This window comes from Equus asinus, chromosome 3 (genome assembly GCF_041296235.1).
Source record: "Equus asinus isolate D_3611 breed Donkey chromosome 3, EquAss-T2T_v2, whole genome shotgun sequence".
NCBI lineage: Eukaryota > Metazoa > Chordata > Mammalia > Perissodactyla > Equidae > Equus > Equus asinus.
The window spans coordinates 81910671-81931069 of record NC_091792.1 but is presented as its reverse complement, the minus strand read 5'-3'; the positions used below and the strand labels follow the sequence as shown (position 1 = coordinate 81931069).

At 39.0% G+C, this 20399-nt stretch overlaps 1 pseudogene; it reads right to left on the bottom strand.

Annotated features, from left to right (window-relative positions):
• Positions 1-587: 587 nt before the first annotated feature.
• Positions 588-18493, bottom strand: LOC106834453 (all-trans-retinol dehydrogenase [NAD(+)] ADH7-like; annotated as a pseudogene).
• Positions 18494-20399: the final 1906 nt, after the last annotated feature.

Sequence of the window (20399 nt, the reverse complement as noted above, 5' to 3'; positions counted from 1 at the left end):
CAAAGCTGGAGGTATCACAATCCCTGACTTCAAAATGTACTATAAAGCTATAGTAATGAAAACAGCATGGTACTGGTACAAAAACAGGCACACAGATCAATGGAACAGAACTGAAAGCCCAGAAGTAAAACCACACATTACAGACAGCTCATCTTCAACAAAGGTGCCAAGAACATACAGTGGAGAAAAGATAAAAAACTATTCCTAAGTAAGTTTTCCTGGCAAGATAGTAGGAGGCCTTTCTGTTCACTATTTGGCCAATGACAAGCTCAGAAGTGAGAAATTATTCCACAAAGTTTCATAATGAATATTAAATATGTAAAATCGTAACATGTATCATTTGTAAAAATATAATTTACGGAAGCTCTAGGCATAAAGTGGAGTTCATTTCAAAAACTGTGATCTGAGAATATAAATGTTTATTCCTTCTTGAATTTATTTCTTTTGATGTAACTATATTCATATACAACTTTAGATATCCTTATTTAATATGTTGTTTAAATTTGAGATAAGAGACATAAGCATTAATTTGTTTTTTTGTTTTCCATATTTTTCTGGTTAAAAACGCTTTTTTGGGGACAGTTTTCCTTTATCAATTAGGTCCTAGTGTCCTAACTGTAGACATGTCTAATGGATGAGGGAAATGTCTCAAATGATTCTTAGGTGTAGAGTGTACATCTTTATAAGCCATGATGATTTATCAGGACTTTGAGAACTGCCATAGCTGCTCTTGGCTGCTGATGCAGGTACTTCACAGACCAGCTCCATATCCTTTTCAGGTGTTTCAGCTGTGGTGTTTTTTTTTAAACCTCGATTGAGCCTAGATCAACAAACTGGTAAAACAAAAGAAAGCTTTTGACCTTTGGGCTGAAGTCACTTTCATTGGGAAATATTCATTGTGTAACGTGGCTCATATTTACCGGGACATTTTGCAATCTACCTAGGCAGGACTGTCTAAGCTACATGACATCCTTAAATGGAAACCCTCAATTTTTGCTATGTCTACCTTACTTATTTTTCTTATAAAGTGTTTTACGTTTTCATGTGCTTTAATGTTTTATCCACAGCTAATAAAAGCTCAATAACAAAATAAACCTGCCCTCTTGAAAGAAAATATATCACTACAAAATATTTTGTAAAATATTTAAATTTTATTTAGAATTTTTAATGTATTATATACACACAGATATGCCAGTGCAGTTGGACCAAATCTAAAACATTTTTTAAGTGGAGTCATTACTAAGTAAATAAGGACTTAGGGACTAATGGTTCTACTTTATTGACCTGAACACCAGGATACAAATTACAAGGTGATTCCAGCTGCACTTTTATATCTAAGTAGTATAAAAAGGCATATTTCCTGAAATATTAATATATGCTGGCAAATAGTCTCATACACGCTTATAGTACGCTTCTTCCATTTCTCTCAGTTATATAATGATGATTCGTAAAGTTAATCATTGACAAATGTGCCTTTCCCTTAAATCTCCCTATTTCTTTTCTAATCTAATCAAGTAACTTGTATCACACAATGGGCCGATTTCAAAATCTAATGCAAGTTAATCTACGACAAGTGTTTTTAAAAAATATTTACATTTGAATTTTAAAAAACAGTTCCAATGTGTTAAAGGCCATCTGTAAAATGAATATTACTTTAGGAAATACCATACCATATATTTACGTGCTAAATCTGCTCTAAGTGGTGGCAGCTGGTTAAAACTCCTTTTTAAAAAGCTCTATTCCAACATAGAAATCCAAGCATATTTTTTTTCAAGATATGTAACTACAGCCAAATAAAATGTAAATTTTAAATTTTAATGTTGTTGACCAAAGCCCCGGCTAATTCTCAGGTGCTTGTAAGACTCTAAATATTTATTTCAGGGCTGGCCCGTGGTGGACGGTCCACTTCTGGGCAGCCCGGGGTTCACTGGTTCGTATCCTGGGTGCGGACGTGGCACTGCTTGGCACGTCATGCTGTGGTAGGCATCCCACATATAAAGTAGAGGAAGGTGGGCACAGATGTTAGCTCAGGGCGAGTCTTCCTCAGCAAAAGGTGGAGGATTGGCAGTAGTTAGCTCAGGGCTAATATTCCTCAAAAAACTATATATATATTTCATAAAGATTATATCTCTTCACCAAATCCTCTACTTCTGCTTGTATTTGTGAAACAGAGCCGCAGTCCACACAGTGGAGGAAAGTGTGGAAAGGGAAGCCCGGGTCACTACCACATAACACGGATCTCCTGCCACTTCGAATCTCGAAACGTCAGGGCGGTTTGAATGCTGAAATGTAAAACAAGAACAGTTGAAGTAATTGTCCTTCCTATCTGTTATGGCAAACTTCAGGGAAATTCTGCTACTGGAAATTCTTCTGTGCCAGAGGTCCTCACCAGTTAATTTTATTTCTTGCGGCTCTGTGATAAGGGAATCTAAACTGATTCTTGAAGCATCACTCCAATTGCAACAGGCTGACAACAGGAAAGGGATTTTCAGGCCGAGGAGAAAGTATAAATAAGAGTAGGAGAGTGGAAAAGGAAGGCTAATCCAGTGTGTTTAGACTTCTGGATGCATAGGAGACTGTAAAAGTAGATAAGACCTACTCCCTCACTTTAGCCCCAGAGCCCAGCACAGAGGCTGCAGTAGAGTGGGTACTAAATTCTTAGTTGCACATGCCTGGATACCTTAATAAATGAAAATAGATTGTGGTCCAATAGTAAAGGCTTTCAAAACCATGCTGAGGCATTGACATTTTGGAGCAACTTGAGTTTCCGCAGCTTAGAGAAAGCCTGGCTAGTATGGTAGAATACAGAAAGCAGGAAACCTATTATCACGCTGCTGTGTCAACATGTCCTGGTGAGAGATGATTAGACAGAACTAAGGTAACTATCATGGGCAAGGAGAGGGAGGGATGTTGGAGGAGAAATGAGGTTGCATCATTGGGGTTTAGCATCAGTTTGTACGTGGTAGGCAGGAGTGAAGAAGAAGTCAAATGTGATGCTATGGCTTCTAGTTTGTAAAAGAAGAATAAGTGGCATTGTTTGCTGAGATAAGACATACTAGTGGAAGAATTATTTTGGGTTGAAGTTGATGCAAGTGGGACATGCAAGTGGAACTATGCAGGAAGTAGATGGAAATTAAAGAGCTTAGGTTTGTAAATGTCAATTTGGAAGTCACTGCATTAAGGTGATAGTTGAAGCAAAATTCCTGAGAGAGGAATTTATGTTTCTTTGGTCCACAATGAGTAGCTATTTTTCAAGCTGGCCATACTAAGCTATTAGTTTTGCTTAACTGAGTAAACTTGTCTGGGGGGGTTCTGACAGTTTAGCCCATTTTTTTCTTGCTTAGAAAGAATTTAAACATATGTTCATAATACAATGACTCCGTGGTCTAGATCAGATGTAGAGACAAGACACAACATTGCAGAATCACTCAGGCGAAAACTCAGTGAGAATTTGGATCTCAGATTCATGTGCAGTTGCATTTTGCTAATGAAACCCAAATCCATAGCACATAGTGGCTTCTCAGTAAATATTTACAGACCTAGGGAAAGAAACCCCATTTCATCCGGCAGGCAGGCTCTCTGACTGCTGTCCCAGACACCCAGAGGCAAACACCATAGCTGACATTTGCGTGAATTCCTACCCTTGCTCAACCCTCAGACGCAACAAGAGTACTGACAAGAGCATCCAGGTTTACCTGGAGCTTGCCAGCTCTGTCAGAGGAATTCCAGGGTGGGGAAAGGAGCACAGTGTTTGCATTGAGCTTGCATCCTCCTGAGGAGCTTACAAGGTATAGCGAGTTATTTATTTGCTTCTCACGACACTAGTTTCTTCAACTAAGAATGGTAACAAAAATAATACCTTGCCTGCAAGGATCAGAAGAAAGTACATTTGAAATAGCACTTGAGAAACTGAAGTAAGGAGGTTTTGTTGCATTACTTGAAGTGAGCATCTTTATAATGAAATAAAAATAGCCAAGATGAAATCAATCCAGTGCAAAAGTCCAGAGGACTTTTTAAAATGGTTAATATAGACAATGATATACTAAGTCTACGAGGCAGAAGTAATCAGCTATATCAAACTTGCTAGATTAAATAGTCAGAAATAAGATATGAAGGAAACAGGTACATTTATAAATATCAAATTTTAAAAGTAGCCTGTGGGGAGGAGGCAAGATCATCATTAAAAAGGAGATATCTTTGGCCTGAATAAAGCAATTCAAATCCTTCCTTGATTTTTTTAAAATGTAAAACATGGGTTATCAACTGGTCCAGGTCAAATTTCTCTGCCAGGAAATCAGTCACTAGTTTTGGAACATCATCTCTGCTTTTCCAACCTGTAAATAAGCACACATTTTCTCTTTAGACTTTACTAAATAATCTTTATATTTTATTATCTTATATTTGCTCCTCTCTCTCCTACGTTATTACCTTTTACCCACATTGGACTATTCTCAACAGCACACAAATAAGCTTTATTTCTCCCATCTTAAAAAAACAAAGGCAAAAAAATCCCACAAATCTTTCTCGACCCCTTCATTTCCTTTTAGCTGCCCCATATCTCTTCTCCTTTTACATAAAACCTTCTTTACAGAAGGAATTGTCTCCAACTCACTGTTTCCCTTTTCAGTTCCTTTCATACCCATTCTGTCTTGAGCCCACTCAGCACTCTGCTGTTACAGCTTTTGTCAAGGTCACCCATGACACAAACAAGGGTCAACATGAGGCTAAAGCTTGTTCTCTTTGATGCGGGGTCGGTGAGCCGAGGAGTCGAAAGAAAGATTTCTTAGACTCTCAAGATCTGGCAGTAGTGCTCTTTTATTTAGAGAATAGTGTGGAATAGCATGGGGACAGGACCCATGGGCAGTCAGAGCTTCTGCTGCCCCCGCTGGCATGGGGACAGAGCCCATGGGCAGGCAGAGCTGGTGCGTGGGGACAGGACCCACGGGCAGTCAGAGCTCCTGCTGCCCCAGTTGAGGGTTAGAGCTAAATTTAAGGCATAGGTATGTGAGTTATCTCTTTACAAGACAAAGAATATGTAAAAAAGTTAAAATGGTAGATAAGAATCAAACCGGATTGAGTAAATGGCAGAAGTCACCGCTTGAATTTTATCCTCGGCTAAAGACAAAGGAGGATTTGTGGGGGGGGAGGGTCAGTTACATGAGGTTGCCAGACAGTAACCAACTTAAGTTCTTGCCTCTGGCATTGACCAAGAGCTTCTAGAGATAAGACCATCCCCCCTTCTTCCTGGCACAGAGAGGGAGGCATCTTCACAGATAGAGGTTTCCCTTAGAAATGTAAATGTTTCCCAACAAAGGGGCAAACAAATTCCACTCCTTGGAGCCTGAATCTCATCTGTAGTTTTAAAACTAACCAGCCTAAAAATCCTCATCATAAGCCATTTTAAAATTAAGCAGCCTAAAAATCCTCATCACTCTTTCCATAACATTACCTGGCTGGTTGATATGAATGAGGTTCTTTAGAGAAGGCTCCTTAGAGGAAATAAGCCTTAAATGGAGGAACAAATAATAAGAGATATAAGCTGAGCCTCCTCACTTTGACTATTTGTGGGATGTGGGGATATTATGGGTTATTCAGTACTGTTAGAAGTAAAATTCAGTTATTCAATAAATATCTTTGAGTACGCATGAAGGACCAAGCACCCTTCCAGAAGCTGGGACTATAACAGAGGCAAAACATCCCCAGTCCCTGTGCTCAGGAAGCATGAGAATCCTCTCATTTTAGTGCAGAGAGACTGACAATAAACAAATCAGTCAACACAGAGACGAGCACATAAGAGAAAAGGCAAGCAGAGTAAGAGGCTAGGTAGTGCCAGAGGACTGGGGTGGGGCCCTGGAAGGAGGTGAGGAAGGAATGCTATTCTATACACCTCAGAGAAGGCTTGCCTAATAAGGTGGCATCTGAACCAAAACATAAAGGAAATGAGCTAGCCAGAAATCTTGGGAAAGAATATGCCAGAGAGAGGGCAGAGTAAATGCAAAGGTATTTAGGTGGAGTGCAGGCAAGCCCGTGCAGGGAGGAGGCAGGGGGGCAACAGAAGGAAGTAGCTGCGGGGCCTTACAGCCAGGGCATGTTTGAGGATTTTATTCTGAGTGAGAAAGGAAACCATTGAGAGGGTTTTGAGAGAGAAGTGACCTGATCTGATTTCCCTTTTAGGGGGTCTCACTCTGGCTGCTCTGTGGGGAATACTCTATATGGGAGCAAAGGGCAAAAGCAGGGAGACCATTTAAAAGGTTACCATCATGCAGGAAGGAGATGACGGGAGTTTGGACAAGTGATGGTGCTGGTGAGAAAGGGTCAGATCCTGGATATATTCTGAAGATAGAGCCAACAGGATTTGCTGAAACATTCATTGTATGAGAGAAAGCATGTAATCCAGAGTTCCAGGCCTGAGCAACAGGAATGACGGAACTGTCATTTATTGAGATGGGAGGAGATGGTGGAATCAGGGGTGGTTTCAGGCAAAGTTAAATTTGCATGTCTATATGGGTATATGAGTCTGTAGCTTAAGTAGGGTCTAGGCTCAAGATGTAATCTGAAGTGTGATGAATAGGGTGTATTTAAATCCATGATACCAGAGGAGATCACCTTGGAAGTATTGTAAATGTAAATAAGAAGAGATGTGAGAACTGAGCCCTAGGGCACACCAAAGCTAGAGGTTTGAGGGACGTGGAAGATCCAGAAAAGATTCCTGGAAGGAGTGACCAGTGAGGGAAAAGGAGGGAGAGGAGGAGAAAATATTTAGAAGCCAAGTGAACACAGTATTTGAGAAAAAGGGAGCCGCCAGCTGTATCAAATTCTGCTGATAGTTCATGTAAGATCAGGACTGATAATTGACCATTGTCTGTGTCAGTCACTCTGGTGTGAATCTCAACTATAAAACGTGACAATTCCTTTTGTTTATTTTGGCTTTGGGTCCACAATTTTTTTCTGATGCTATTGTGAATTGAAGCAATTCTATTTTTCATATGTTCTTGTGTATATTGAAAATAACAGATTAAATCAGAACTTCCTGTCCCATAAAATCATTCCAATAGAGACATTGCTAATGTCTCTCATTCAGGCCTTTGGGGAAGTTGATTTCCAGATCCTAATATTAAAAATACACCCATCAATATTAGCCCTAAATCAAGGTGAGGAGTAGGTAACTATCTTTTGCATCGTGGTCACAGTCTCATTTTAGATTACTTCAGACCCATCCTTGGAAGAAGAACCTTTAAGGGAGATATGATGAGAAAACAGGCTTCTCTCACTTGCCAAAGAAACAGAGTTAAAGCCATCACCCCCAGGCCAGAGGGTCTGCCATCCTCACCTCCAAAAATGCATCCCTTCCATGTGTGACCCATGAAGAGCAGCCTGAGGTCGTAGGTGAACATCTTGGCTGATGGAGGAGCACCTACCACCACGCTGGTCCCATAGTTCATATGGCAGGATCCAAGGGCATCAATCTGAGTTTAAAATGAAGGAGATTATTTCTTATTTTTCTTAATATCTCCTGGGTTCAGAAATGCACTATATACCATCACAGTTCCAGTAATTAGTTCAGATTCCAAGTCATGATGTTAAATTAGGCCCACATGCCTTTTGTTTTCTGCTTGCTTTAAAAAATTCTTAACACAACTCTAGTCTTAACTTAATTCTTCCATACATTTTCCCTTTACTGCAGAAAGCAGAAATTAATGTGGTCATTGTTCACAGCATTTTCAGTGTACCATGGACAAAACACAGGGGGAAATTCCTGTGATATTTTCCGACCAATATCACCACTTTGGATAAGCCTTGAAAAATCATTTGAACTAAGATAAGTTGAATTAACCATACTAAATCAATTAACCTAGTTTTTTTTTTTAAGTTTAGTATGAAAATTAACCAAAATACCTTAAATGTGGGACAATGGAGTTCCTTTTGTTGGCAGCATCTCTGAGACTAACCCACATTTTCTGGTCACTCACCCATCTGGTTATTCATTAATAGTTTTTTGAATATTTGCTAGATTGTGGCAGTAGATGTTGGCATTTTTCAGAGATCAATGTTCATCAAAGTATCATCTGGAAATCAACACGCCCTAATAATATATCCAATCCCACATATTGGGTCTGTGAACATACAACTTAGAGTGCCATTTGTTGCTATAGAATAACTCTAAGTTACATGAGGAAAGGGGTGTGACAACAATGGTAAATTAAAGGCTATTTATTCTTAAATTACCAAGAGCATTAAAGCAAATTGAATCTTCTACTCAATTGTAAGCAAGATTGACTTTGTCCCATATTTCCAAGTCTCCTTATCCTACGCCAGGCTGGGGCTTTCTAATTCCAGGAGCTCTGGACCTGTTTCTCAGACCTAAATGGAGGTCTGGTGCTGCCACAATGGAGGCATATTTTAGAAAGTTGAAGGCTCCTATTTTAAGGAAATTCAGATATGAGAAAACAAAGGTCACGTGTAAAGAGTGAGATGTTGGATACATTATGGATTTGGGGGAAGAAACTGCCAAATTGGGAATAATCCCTTTTCCCCCTGATACCCCTCCTTATCTCTGCTTAGGGAGTCACTTTGTGCTATTTGGCTCATTAAAGTTCAAGAGATGGAAGCACCTTTGCCAAGAAATCCACATATATAAGGTAGATAACATTTAAAAAGTTTGCCTAGATGGTTGACTACCTGCATTCTAGTCACATGAGCGTGGTGTGATGTGATACTTAACTTTGGTCTGGCAGACCTGTGCGTAATTGTGAAAGAATTCAATCTAAAATGGAACCTGTGGGACATAAAATGGAAAATCTAATACCTGTACCCTCAGGAAAACAAAACATAAGGACTGAGAGATTATTTGTTCTCATAAATGCCTGATTACAGAAGACTGAAATATATCCCTTGGCTAATGAACATTCGCCAAGAATCTCTCCCCATCCTTAAGCCAAGAAACTTACTGCTTGGACTTGTCAAAAAGATGAGGAAGATTGGCTCTGAGCTAATGTCTGTTGCCAATATTCCTCTTTTTGGCTTGAGGAAGATTGTCCCTGAGCTAACACCTGTGCCAGTTTTCTTCTATTTTCTACGTGGGGTGCCTCCACAGTGTGGCTGATGAGTAGAGTAGGTCTGCGTCCAGGATCTGAACCCGCAAACCCCAGGCCGCTGAAGTGGAGCGTGTGGAACTTGAACCACTCGGCCATGGGCCGGCCCCTAAAATAGGTATTTTAATTGGTACCTAGAGGCTTCTAAACATATTCAAGATTCTAAAATTGCCTCTTTACAGAATACTATTTCTAAGTTAACTGAAGGAAATAAACAACAGAAAGGAGATAAAAAAGCACCTGAGGGCTCTTCCTCAGCAAGGTTGGCTGTTTCCCCTAACCCCACTGCCCCACCTCCTCTACAGCCACATTTGCCCTCTTCTAAACCCCTTCCTTTGTGTGAACTCCCTTTCTTCTCTAGTGCTGATACCTTACCAGCTGAGCCTGTTAAATCTCTCTCTTTTAAAATTAGGCCTTCTGAGGATCCTACTAAACCGGTAATTGCTTACATCCCATAGAACAAACCTGAATTTAGAGCTATAGTAAAAGAATTTTCCAAGGTAATTGATGATCCTCATAGATTTGTTGAAGAATTCAATATTGTGATTCAAACTTATCCACCTTGCTTCCCAGAATTAATCCACATGCCTGTTGGAGAAGGTCAAGCCCAGCATTAGATGAAAACTGCTAATTGGGAAAGTCCTGAACAATTTTTAGAATTCCAAGTAAGTCAACCACCAGCTCTTTCATATGAGCAAGCTCGTTCCATAGCCAAACGCTGCTTCTTGCCATCCCGAGGGCTCTCCCTACGTCAGTAGACTGGAATAAAATTCAAGCATGCACCCAAAGCCTGATGAATCTTGTAGGGGAGGAGGACATGTCCTCTCCCCAAATGGGGGTTCGTCTGGCCGGAGAACGAATTAAATTCACATGAGACAGAATAGCAAGAGAAAATTAAACAAAGCTTTATGAGGAACCATGGCCCGGGGCCTTTCTTCCCGAAGGAAGAAAGGGCACCGAAGAAGTGGGGTGCACATAGTGGTTATATAGCCCCCAAACGGGGTGTTTCACATGTGACTGAAAAATCCCTTTTACAATAGTCACGAGGCTGCTCTGTCAGCACAGCGCTTGATGGAAACGGCAGATAGGTCTGCTGTCTCAGTGAGCGCCGCAGGGTGGCAGGTGTGTTGCCTCGGGCTGGGAGGGGTCACAGATGAGCGCTGCAATCGGTTCCCAGCCTAAAGAAAGATGCTTAATCTTTAAGGAGATGCCAACGTTGGGAGGGGGAGGGAAGTCAGTTACAGGAGGTTACCAGACTAGCACAATAAAATGCAGATTTAAGTCCTTGCCTTTGGTATTGATTAAGAGTTTTTAGAGAGAAGGTCATCTCCTTTCTTCTTCCTGGTACAGAGAGGGAGGCAACTTTTACAGATAGAGATTTACCTTACAAATGTAAACGTGTCCTAACAAAGGGCAAGTTCCATTCCTCAGAGCCTCCTTGCCTGTCCCAGTTTATCAAAAGCAATGAGCCTCAAATAATCCTGATGCCAAAGAGACATATCTTGGCGTGGCCAATTCCAGGTCCCCACAATCTGTTCATGGTTACTACAGAAGACTTCAAATTGTTTTTAAAGGAAATTCTGGAATTTCAGGAATTTCAAGGAAAATACAGGGATTTTAACGGAAATTCCTGTAGACATTAACTCCAGAAGTGTCGCCTTCAATTCAATGTTTATAAACATTTAAACAGAGATCTATCTCCGTTAGTCAAGAGAACCCACATAGAATAGGAAACAATGTCCACCCTGATCTCTTCAACCCAGCTAATCAACGTCTGCACCATAGAAGATAATTCCAAAAGAAGGGCAAATAAAATCTTAAATCTTCAACTTCAACAGATGGACTCTCCCAAGCAAAGGCTCCTTACTAGACTCTGTCATTATTGTAAAAGCCTGGCCATTGGAAAAGGGACCGCTACAAGGAAAAAGGTCTAGACGACTACAGCTTTCCAAGAGCCAAGAGTCAGACTCATCCCAATGATGGGCCTCCAAGGAAGAAGATGGACTTTTTCCCATTCTACCATTAAATGGGCTGGGGAAAGCTACTCTCCAGATTAGAGATACATCTCGTACAATGATAGTTGACAGGAGCTACTCCATCAGTGCTCAACCCCACTACAATTAAACAGTTTCTTCCTTGGAGTAACATATTTATTCAAATAATGAGGGTCTCAAATAAGCCAGAACATGTCCCTATTTCTAAACCTATGCTCTTTTGATTAGGACCTTTGCTAGAAAAACATCTTTTTCTCCTCAGTGAATCAGCTGCTGTCTACTTATTGGGATGAGATTTACTAGAAAAATATCATGCTGCCATTTCTTTCTCCTGAAAGGGAGAAATAACTCAAGTTTGAATCCTTGAACTTAAATCCCTTGAGTCTAATCCCAAGAAAATCCCAAACCTTTTTCTTTCATATGTACTTGAAAAAACAGGGAAAAATGAAACTTTAGACTCATCTCCATTATTAAATTTAGTGTCCTCTACTCTATGGAAAAATCCTCCATGAACATAAGCAGGAATTCATAGTGCCATCTCCCTCCATTAATATCCAAATTTATCCCTCAAAAAAATCTCCCTAGAATTAATCAATACCCTGTAAACAAAGGAGTTTACAGGGCATCAGACCCCTCATAGAGACTATAAAGCACAGGGATGAATTCTCTCTTGCACTAGTCCTTGTGATACCCTTATTTTACCTGTAAGAAAACCTGATGGTTGAAAATGGAGATTTGTCCAAGATCTCTAAACAGTACATAACATTATTATTCCTCACCATCCTGTTGTTCCTAATTCCCATACATTATTAGCATCCATATCTCACCATGATTGATTTATGCAGTGCATGCTTTAGTGTTCCAGTTGATAAGGCTGGCCAGTATCTTTTTGCCTTTACCTGGGAAGGACAACAATCTACCTGGAGAGTAATGCCCCAGGGTTTTACTGAAAGTCCTTCTTACTTCTCATACATTTTATTTTATTTTTATTTATTTATTTTTTTATTATTGAAAACATGCTGTCATGTTTAATTTTCAGAGATACTCAGGCTCTTCTCTTTTTTTATTGCAGTAACATTGGTTTGTAACACTATATAAATTTCAGAAGTGCATCATTAAATTTCGATTTCTGTGTAGATTAAAGCATGTTCACCACCCAAAGACTAATTACAATCCATCACCATACACATCACAAATTTTAAAAGCTAACCTAGATAATACAGAATTTTCTGGAGGCTCCACCTTACTACAATACTTCGGTGATTTACTTCTCTGCTCACCCTCCAGAGCTTCCTCACAAGAAGACAGTATTCACCTCTTAAAACTCTTAGCCACTAAGGGACACAAGGTCTCAAAAGAAAAGTTGCAATTTGTTCAAGTCCAATATTTAGGACATTTAATCTCAGAACAAATTTTATACCTAGATCTTGGTAGGCTTCATAGCATCTTAAGCTTCTCAAAACCTAAAACCAAAGATCAATTATGGGATTTTATTGGGTTAGCTTGTTATTGTCACAATTGGATTCCCAAATTCTCCTTAATGGCCTGGCCCCATATGCCTATTAAAAATGACTACACCAGGCTGGCCTGGTGGTGCAGCAGTCAAGTTCGCACATTCCGCTTTGGTGGCCCAGGGTTCACCGGTTCAGATCCTGGGTGCAGACATGGCACCACTTGGCAAGCCATGCTGTGGCAGGCATCCCACATATAAAGTAGAGGAAGATGGGCACAGATGTTAGCTCAGGGCCAGTCTTCCTCAGCAAAAAGAGGAGGATTGGCAGCAGTTAGCTCAGGGCTAATCTTCCTCAAAAACAAAAACAAAAACGACTACACCTCACCCTATTATCTGGGAAAACCAAGACGACTTGGCCTTTGAAACCTTGAAGGAACAGTTAATAAATCCACCTGGCCTTCAACATCCAAACTATCAGCTACCCTTTTTTCCGTTTTTGTATATAAAAAAGAAAGAAACGTCCTGGGAATACTTACCCAAAAACCTGTGGGCTGCCACCAATCTCTAGGTTACTACAGTCAATAACTAGGTGCTGTGGTCCAAGGTTAGCCTCATGCCTTAGGGCTATCCCTGCTATTGCTGTTCTGGTAAAGATCACTGAAGAAATAGTCATAGGATCTCTTTGACCATCTTTATACCTCATGCTGTTGAAGCTCTCTTCAACTTACACCATGCCCAACACCTGTCAGCAAGCCATCTTACTTCTAATGAAATTCTCTTGCTAACTGCTGCTCATATCACTCTTGTTTGTTATAACAATCTCAACCCTGCTACCCTTCTTCTGTCTTCCACATAAAAGATCCCCCGTGACTGTTTGATTTTGATGGATCACCTATAATCCCTCATGATGACTTACAAGAAACCCCCTTAACAAAGATTGATTTCTCATGATTTATTGATCGCTCTCACCCGAAAAATGAAAATGATAAATGTTGTGCTAGATGTGCGATATCAACCCCTTTTGAGGTCATTGAGGCTGCACACTTACTTTTAACCATTTTGGCTTGACAAGCTGAATTATATATTCTCACTAAAGCATCTATTCTAGCTAAAGGTAAAACTGCAGACATCTATACTGATATTCGATATGCCTTTGGAGTAACCCATGATTCTGGAATGTTATGGAAACAATGAGATTTTCTTTTTTTTGTAGCATGGGCTTTGAGCCATCAGCTTGACCGCTGATGGTGCTGGGGTCTTAGTAGCTGAGGTCAGTCATATGGGTGCTGCATGTTTATGTGACTGTTCCCCAAAAGAAACCCAGATACCATGACTTGGGTGAGCTCCCCTAGTTGACAACATGTGTTGTGACACGTTGCAAAGAGAATTGCGTGCTGTGCATGTGACACCACTGGAAGAGGACAACTAGAAGCTTGCATTTGGTCTCTCCTGGACTCCACACTATGTGCTTTTTTTCTTTGCTGGAGTTAATCTGTATCCTTTCACTGTAATAAATTCTAACTATGAGTATAATAACTTTCCTGAGTTTTGTAAGTCCTTCTAGTGAATCATCGAACCAAAGGGGGGTTTTGTGGGACCCCCAACACACCCTCATATTATAAGTTTGATGTATTTTCCATAGGCAAAGGGAAAAACGTGTTCATTCAAGTTATTTGACTTAAGATATAGTTCCAGGAAAAAATTATACCTAAAAGTGGAGAATGTCTTGGTTAACATTATATTAGCCAAGTACTAATATGGTAGCAATACATCAAGTACGATGAAAAAAAATTACAAATACTAACGTAAAACTATATCAAATGTCCCTTATTTCACCCCTATCTTGGTAGAAAACTCTTAGTGGAAAGGTGAAAGAAGGTGAATAAAGACCAATGATATAATGAGAGTTTGAGATTTGGAACACAAACTATTAATGAAGCAATCATGTTCACTTGCATAATGGGAAGAGGCTTCTGCTTAGATGAAATAGACAGAAAAAAAAACTAAACTTCTCTGAGCAGGCAGGTGATTGTTAAACGGAGAGTGATGTTGAGGAACCAACCACATGAGGGCTCAGTAGATGAGTGTTCCAGACCATCAGAATAGCATGTGTAAACGTCTTCATGCAGGAACAGCTCAGCAGGTCTTAGGATAGCAGAAGAGGCAAGCATGGCTAGATGACAGAGAGAGGATGAGATTGTTACCAGTATGGAAGCTACTGCAGGACTTTTGACAAAAAAGTAACGTGGTCCATTTTATGTTCTATAAAATTTCTCTGGCTTGTAAATGGAGAATTACTGGAGATGGTCAAGAAGAGTAATGAGGACAACATAAGGGAGGCCATTGTATCTGACTAGTCAAGATATGATGATGGTAGTGAGGTGAAGGAAATGGAGAGATTTAAAATATACCTTTTAGGTAGAGTCAATAGTTCATGCTGCTGGATTGCATATAAGATGGCGGAGAGGAAAGATCAAGAATGAAGAAAACTGGAGTGGGCATAAATATGTTTAGGGAGCAGAGAGAAAGATAATTGAGAATTCAGTTTTATACATATTTAGTTTGAGATACCTGTGAGCCATCTAAATAGATATGTCAGGTAGGGAGTTGAATAAAAGAATTTGGAGCTCAGAGAGTTAAAGACATAAATTTGGAATCAACTAACATAGTGATAATTTTTTAAGCCTTTGGAGTTGGATGAGACCACCACAGTATGCAGACTGCTTGGATTGCTTACGGGAGTGGTTTTACTCCTTATGAATTGTACGTTATTCGACTTACTTCTTTGACTCAATAAGAGTACCGTAAGTGGAATCCAAATAATCACTCTTAAAAGCTCATTCATGCTTTCATATTATATACCAGCTATTATGGGTGGAATTGTGTCCCCCCAAATTTATATGTTAAAGTCCTAACTCCCAGTACCTCACAGTGTGACCTTATTTTGAGATAGGATCTTTGCAGAGGTAATCAAATTAAAGTAAGGCCATTAGGGTGCACCCGGATCCAACATGACTGGTATCTTTATAAAAAGGGGAAATTTGGACACAAAGACTGGCACAGAGGAAAGACAGTGTGAAGAGGCATGGGGAGAAGACAGTCAAGGAGAGAGGCCTGGAACATATCCTTCACTCACAGCGCGTGGAAGGAACTAACCCTGTTGACACCTTAATTTTGGGCTTCCAGCCTCCAGAACTGGGAGACAATAAATTTCTGTTGTTGAAGCCACCCAGTCTGTGGTGCTTTGCTCTGGCAGCCCCAGCTAATTAACACACCAGCATTGGTATTTATATTGTGAAAGAAAAAAATTAATTTTAGACGTGAATCCAAATTTTAGAAATTGAATGTGGAGGAAGTGTGAAGGAAGTAAAATCAAATCTAGACATTTTATTCCCACTTACTTAGAAATAAAACTTCTAATATGAATTTTTTATTTTTCTCCCAGTTTATTTGGTATTGTGTAGAAATGGCTTGCAAATAAAATACGTTTTCAAGAGGTGGTTTTTTTTTTTCCCAAAAATCTTCAGGATTCCAAGAAAATCATTTTAAAAAAAAAAAGGAAGAAAGTAGCTCCCTCTGCTTCTTACCATGTCAGTTTTAACAGCAGCCCCATATCGGGTGGAAAACCCACAGCCAGTTAAACAGACTTTCTCTGGAGGAGCTATGTCATCAGTCCTGGCAACAGAAGAGTCATTCCCCGCTGTGTGCTCAGGAAATGTGCTAGTGTGCGTGAGGCGATAGACTTATTTGTCCTTGCTTGTAAATCCGCTAGTTCCATCACCTGGTACTCCACAACCAGTAATGCCATTTGATATGTCAAACGCATACATTAATTAATTCAATTTAAAAATTAGCACAGAAACCATTTAAATGGCATTAGAATAGAAACGACTGAAACTTACTCCTAATGCAAAGTTTGCCATCTGGGTTTCAGTAAGCGTCACATTCTCTACACTGAGGCAGAAAAAGAGGGATGACTTTGTCACCTAAAGGAAAAACATCATGATATAAGATGTTGGCCACTAATTTTAGAATATGAAATAAAAATGAATTGAGCCCACGCCACATGCAAGAATTTCTTAAAAGTATTCTAAGATTTTTAAACACCATTAAGTTTGCTTGCTAAAGGTTGAGATTTTGCCAAACTAAACCTCACTCTGTACAATCCATTCTTTCATGCTCTTACCCTCCTAAATTGTGTTAAGGCTCTCTCTAATAATTCCTAGTTGTGCTGTTTCCTTTGATAGGATAATCAAACACTGCTTCTCTCAAACTGGTGACTTGACATCCGCATGCCTGGTTTCACCGTAGTGACTCCTTCTCCAATGCGCTCCACAACCCCAGTTGTTTCATGTCCCACAGTCACTGGAAACTTAGACACCATTGCTCCTTTTCTCACATGGTCATCCATGCAACAGATTCCTGCAGCCAAAATCTGTGTTCGAAGACAAGAACATTGCACCAAACAGCAAACTGGTCACTTTAGAGTTGGAAGAATCTTTAACTCGCTCTTGAAAAGATTATAATTGATCATCTACTATGATTGCCTAATATAACAGTGTTGACTCTTAGAAGATTCTGAGCCTAATATCAACCATCAAACAAGAGCCCCATCATCAAGGGATTTACAATATTGCTGCCTCTGGCCATACTTTAAATCTCAGTGCCTTTCTGTAGTAAATTGATGCCCTTATAAGGGAACCAGACTGCAAATGTTACCATGTGGCTAGCACAAAAGTAGATCTTTTTTTGTAGCTAGGCCGTCCTAGGACTTCTAATGAAAGGTGGGGGGAATGGCATGCAAGAAGAAAAGTGAGAGGCAAAATCTTACTGTTACGACAGTACTCAGGTAACAGGAGAAGGTCAAAGAAATAGCAGCAGGGATGCCTACTCAACAACTTGGCGTCCCAACCAATGCTTAGGTTCTGCCCAAAGGAGTGGAGGGAAAACACTCCAGGAAGTTGTTTATCTGGGCACAAATGAGTTCCCCATTCTTTGGGAAAAGTAATCTCAATCCTATCTGACTCCCAGAAGATTTTAAAAGAAGTTATTAATCATGATTATTAACCATTTTTTAAAATCAGACACTGTGTCAATAAAAATTCAACATATAAAAGTTTGAATACAGCAGATTAACAGCATTGTTTTTTAACGAATAGTTGTCATTAATTTCATATCCAGTATGACTAGCTCCTGAACAATAAATAAGAATCTGTACGAGAATTAATATCCAAAATTTGGGAAACATCTCCTTATTTAAGCATCCAACTTCACAAAAATGATGTGTACAATATAGGTGTGATAGTTTATGTTTATGTACTCTAGGGCTCCTTATCTTAATACAAACTTCCTTAGCCTTTCATGGGGCAACTTTTGTTTCCTCAATAAAGAAGGGTTTCTTCTGTTCCCATAGCACTGCTGCTTTGCATTTAGTAACCTAAGAAAAAGCTGAGAGTTATAATGGGTCCAAATTATGTCTTTACAAATAAGGACTCCTCAAATAATATCAATATGGACAGAAGATTCCATATAATGGTCTAATTTACCCGGGATGGTTTTCATTGAGCACTAGAATTGTAATCCTAAGAGATCATCTCGTGTACACATGTGTTTGATATATGAGAAAGGTAGCCCAGAGAGACTCAACGATTGATCTGTGGTCACACAGCACATGAGAAGCAGAGCTCGGCTGGCTCTGAAGTACACCGTTTCCAGTGCTTTGCTTTTTACCTGTGTTCACACGATATTTCACTAAACTAGGTTCTTATACTACAATTTCAAATTAAAACTGTCAGCTGTGTATCACTTATTCACAAGAGCAAATTTATAAAACAGAAAATGCTGCTGATTTGTCTGTAAGAATTTACCCAATACTTAACTGCTGTATAATCATATAGCAATGGTGAAGAAATTAGAAAAGTAGCATGCTGAGAGATGAAGGGACCCATGAACATCGTGCCAGAGATAGACCGTGCATTCCTGGAAGGCTCAATCTCTAGCTTTGCATCTCTGTATCCCTTTTTGCACCTAGCCCAGTTTTTGCAATTCTTGATAGTTGGGGAAGTTAAAGCTGCTCATCTTTTAGAACTGAAAATTAAAGTGTGGGGATACTCAGTGACTAGCCTCCAGTCCTTCAAGTGGTTTTGCTGCAGTTGTTCAATCAAATGGCTTTGCTGACATTATCAAGTTCAGAGAAAGAGAAACTCTTCCTGCCTTCTCATCCCCAAATATGTGTAGGAATCCCATAAAATATTTTAATTAATTTGCTCACATGCAAAATGAATTATCCGTTATCCTATTTGTCAACTAATGCAGCATTCCCAGAGTGCCGCTTTACATGGTTACATGGCTCTTTTGCAAAGAAATTAAATGTGAGAAATGAAATGCTGGAAACAGATGGGTGACTGAAAGCCATCAGTAACTCAAGTTAATATTCATTCTCTGCCTCTCTAAGGAAAATGTTATGGGTCACTGAATAATGTGGCCCAGTGTGGAGGTTAGAAATCTCACTTCACAATCCCACACAAATTCCAGCTGGATTAATAGTTGAGATTTGTTTTTTAAATCGAACTATTTTATCAATCAGTAAAGACATAATTTTTATCAAATATATGGAGCATGGAGGAGCTTTTATGCTTAAGAATGATAGAAAACAGTCATAAAAGAACCTCCCAAGAATGAAATTTTTGAGCAGTAAATAGGTCTTCCAAATTTAAGACATTTAAGCAAGTCTGAGGGAGAAATGCTTAAAGCAAAAATGACAAAAGTGAATATTTTTGGTATATACAATGCTTAATAGAGTTTATGTGGAAATCATGCAGACTTCACTGCTACTACTCCTGCCCTCCCACGCATCATCCTCACACCAGAGACACATGCAAAGAGGTAAGGAGAAAAATACAACAAATTAGTAAACATGTAGTGAAGTGTTGGTTCTTTTTGGTTATAAAAAGCATTTTTAAGTTAAAATAATGAGACGTAATTCTCTGTCTATTGAGTTGATAATGACTTTTTACTTAATGAAAATATACAGTATTGTCAAAGTGGTTAAATGGACGATGTCACTCGCATCAACACCTTTGGAAACTAATTAGCAGTATACATCAGGATATATAAGAATGTTTTATTTTTTCTTGTAGATGGGTCACATTTTATTTTTTTAGCAACGTTGTTGAGATATCTTTGACATATAACCATTGTATATATTTAAGAAATATAATTTGATGTTTTGACATATGTATACAGTGTGAAAAGACCACCACAATCAAGCCAAATAACTTATCCATCACCTCTACATAGTTACTATTCCACGTGTGTGTGTGTGTTGAAAGATTTAATTTGAGATCTCTCAATTTCAAGTATACAATACAATAATGTTAACTATTATCACCATACTGTACATGAGATCTACAGAACTCATTCATCTTGCATAACAGAAACTTTTTACCCTACTTAAGAATATTTTGACCCTTTCATCCTAGAATTCCATTTTAAAAATCTACCTTAAGGAAATACTAAACTCAGAAAAATCTTAATATATATTAGAAGTCATCACAGCCCTATTTATAAAGGGAAATATATAAGCAATATGTATAAACAAATATGTAAATAATAATAGAGAAACGATAAAGTAAATTGTGATAAATGAAGATATTAGAGTTAGGCATTTAAAAAATGCTTATAAATTCTAATAAATTTGGAAAATGCTTCCATTAAGTTGGAAAAATAGGACAAAAATATTTATATATTGTGTGAATCCAACTATATAAAATATGAATTGAAAAATGTAAGGAAAGAAATACAAACAAAAATGAAATAAATGGTAGTCTTTAGGACGTAAGACTATGGCTGATGTTTTCC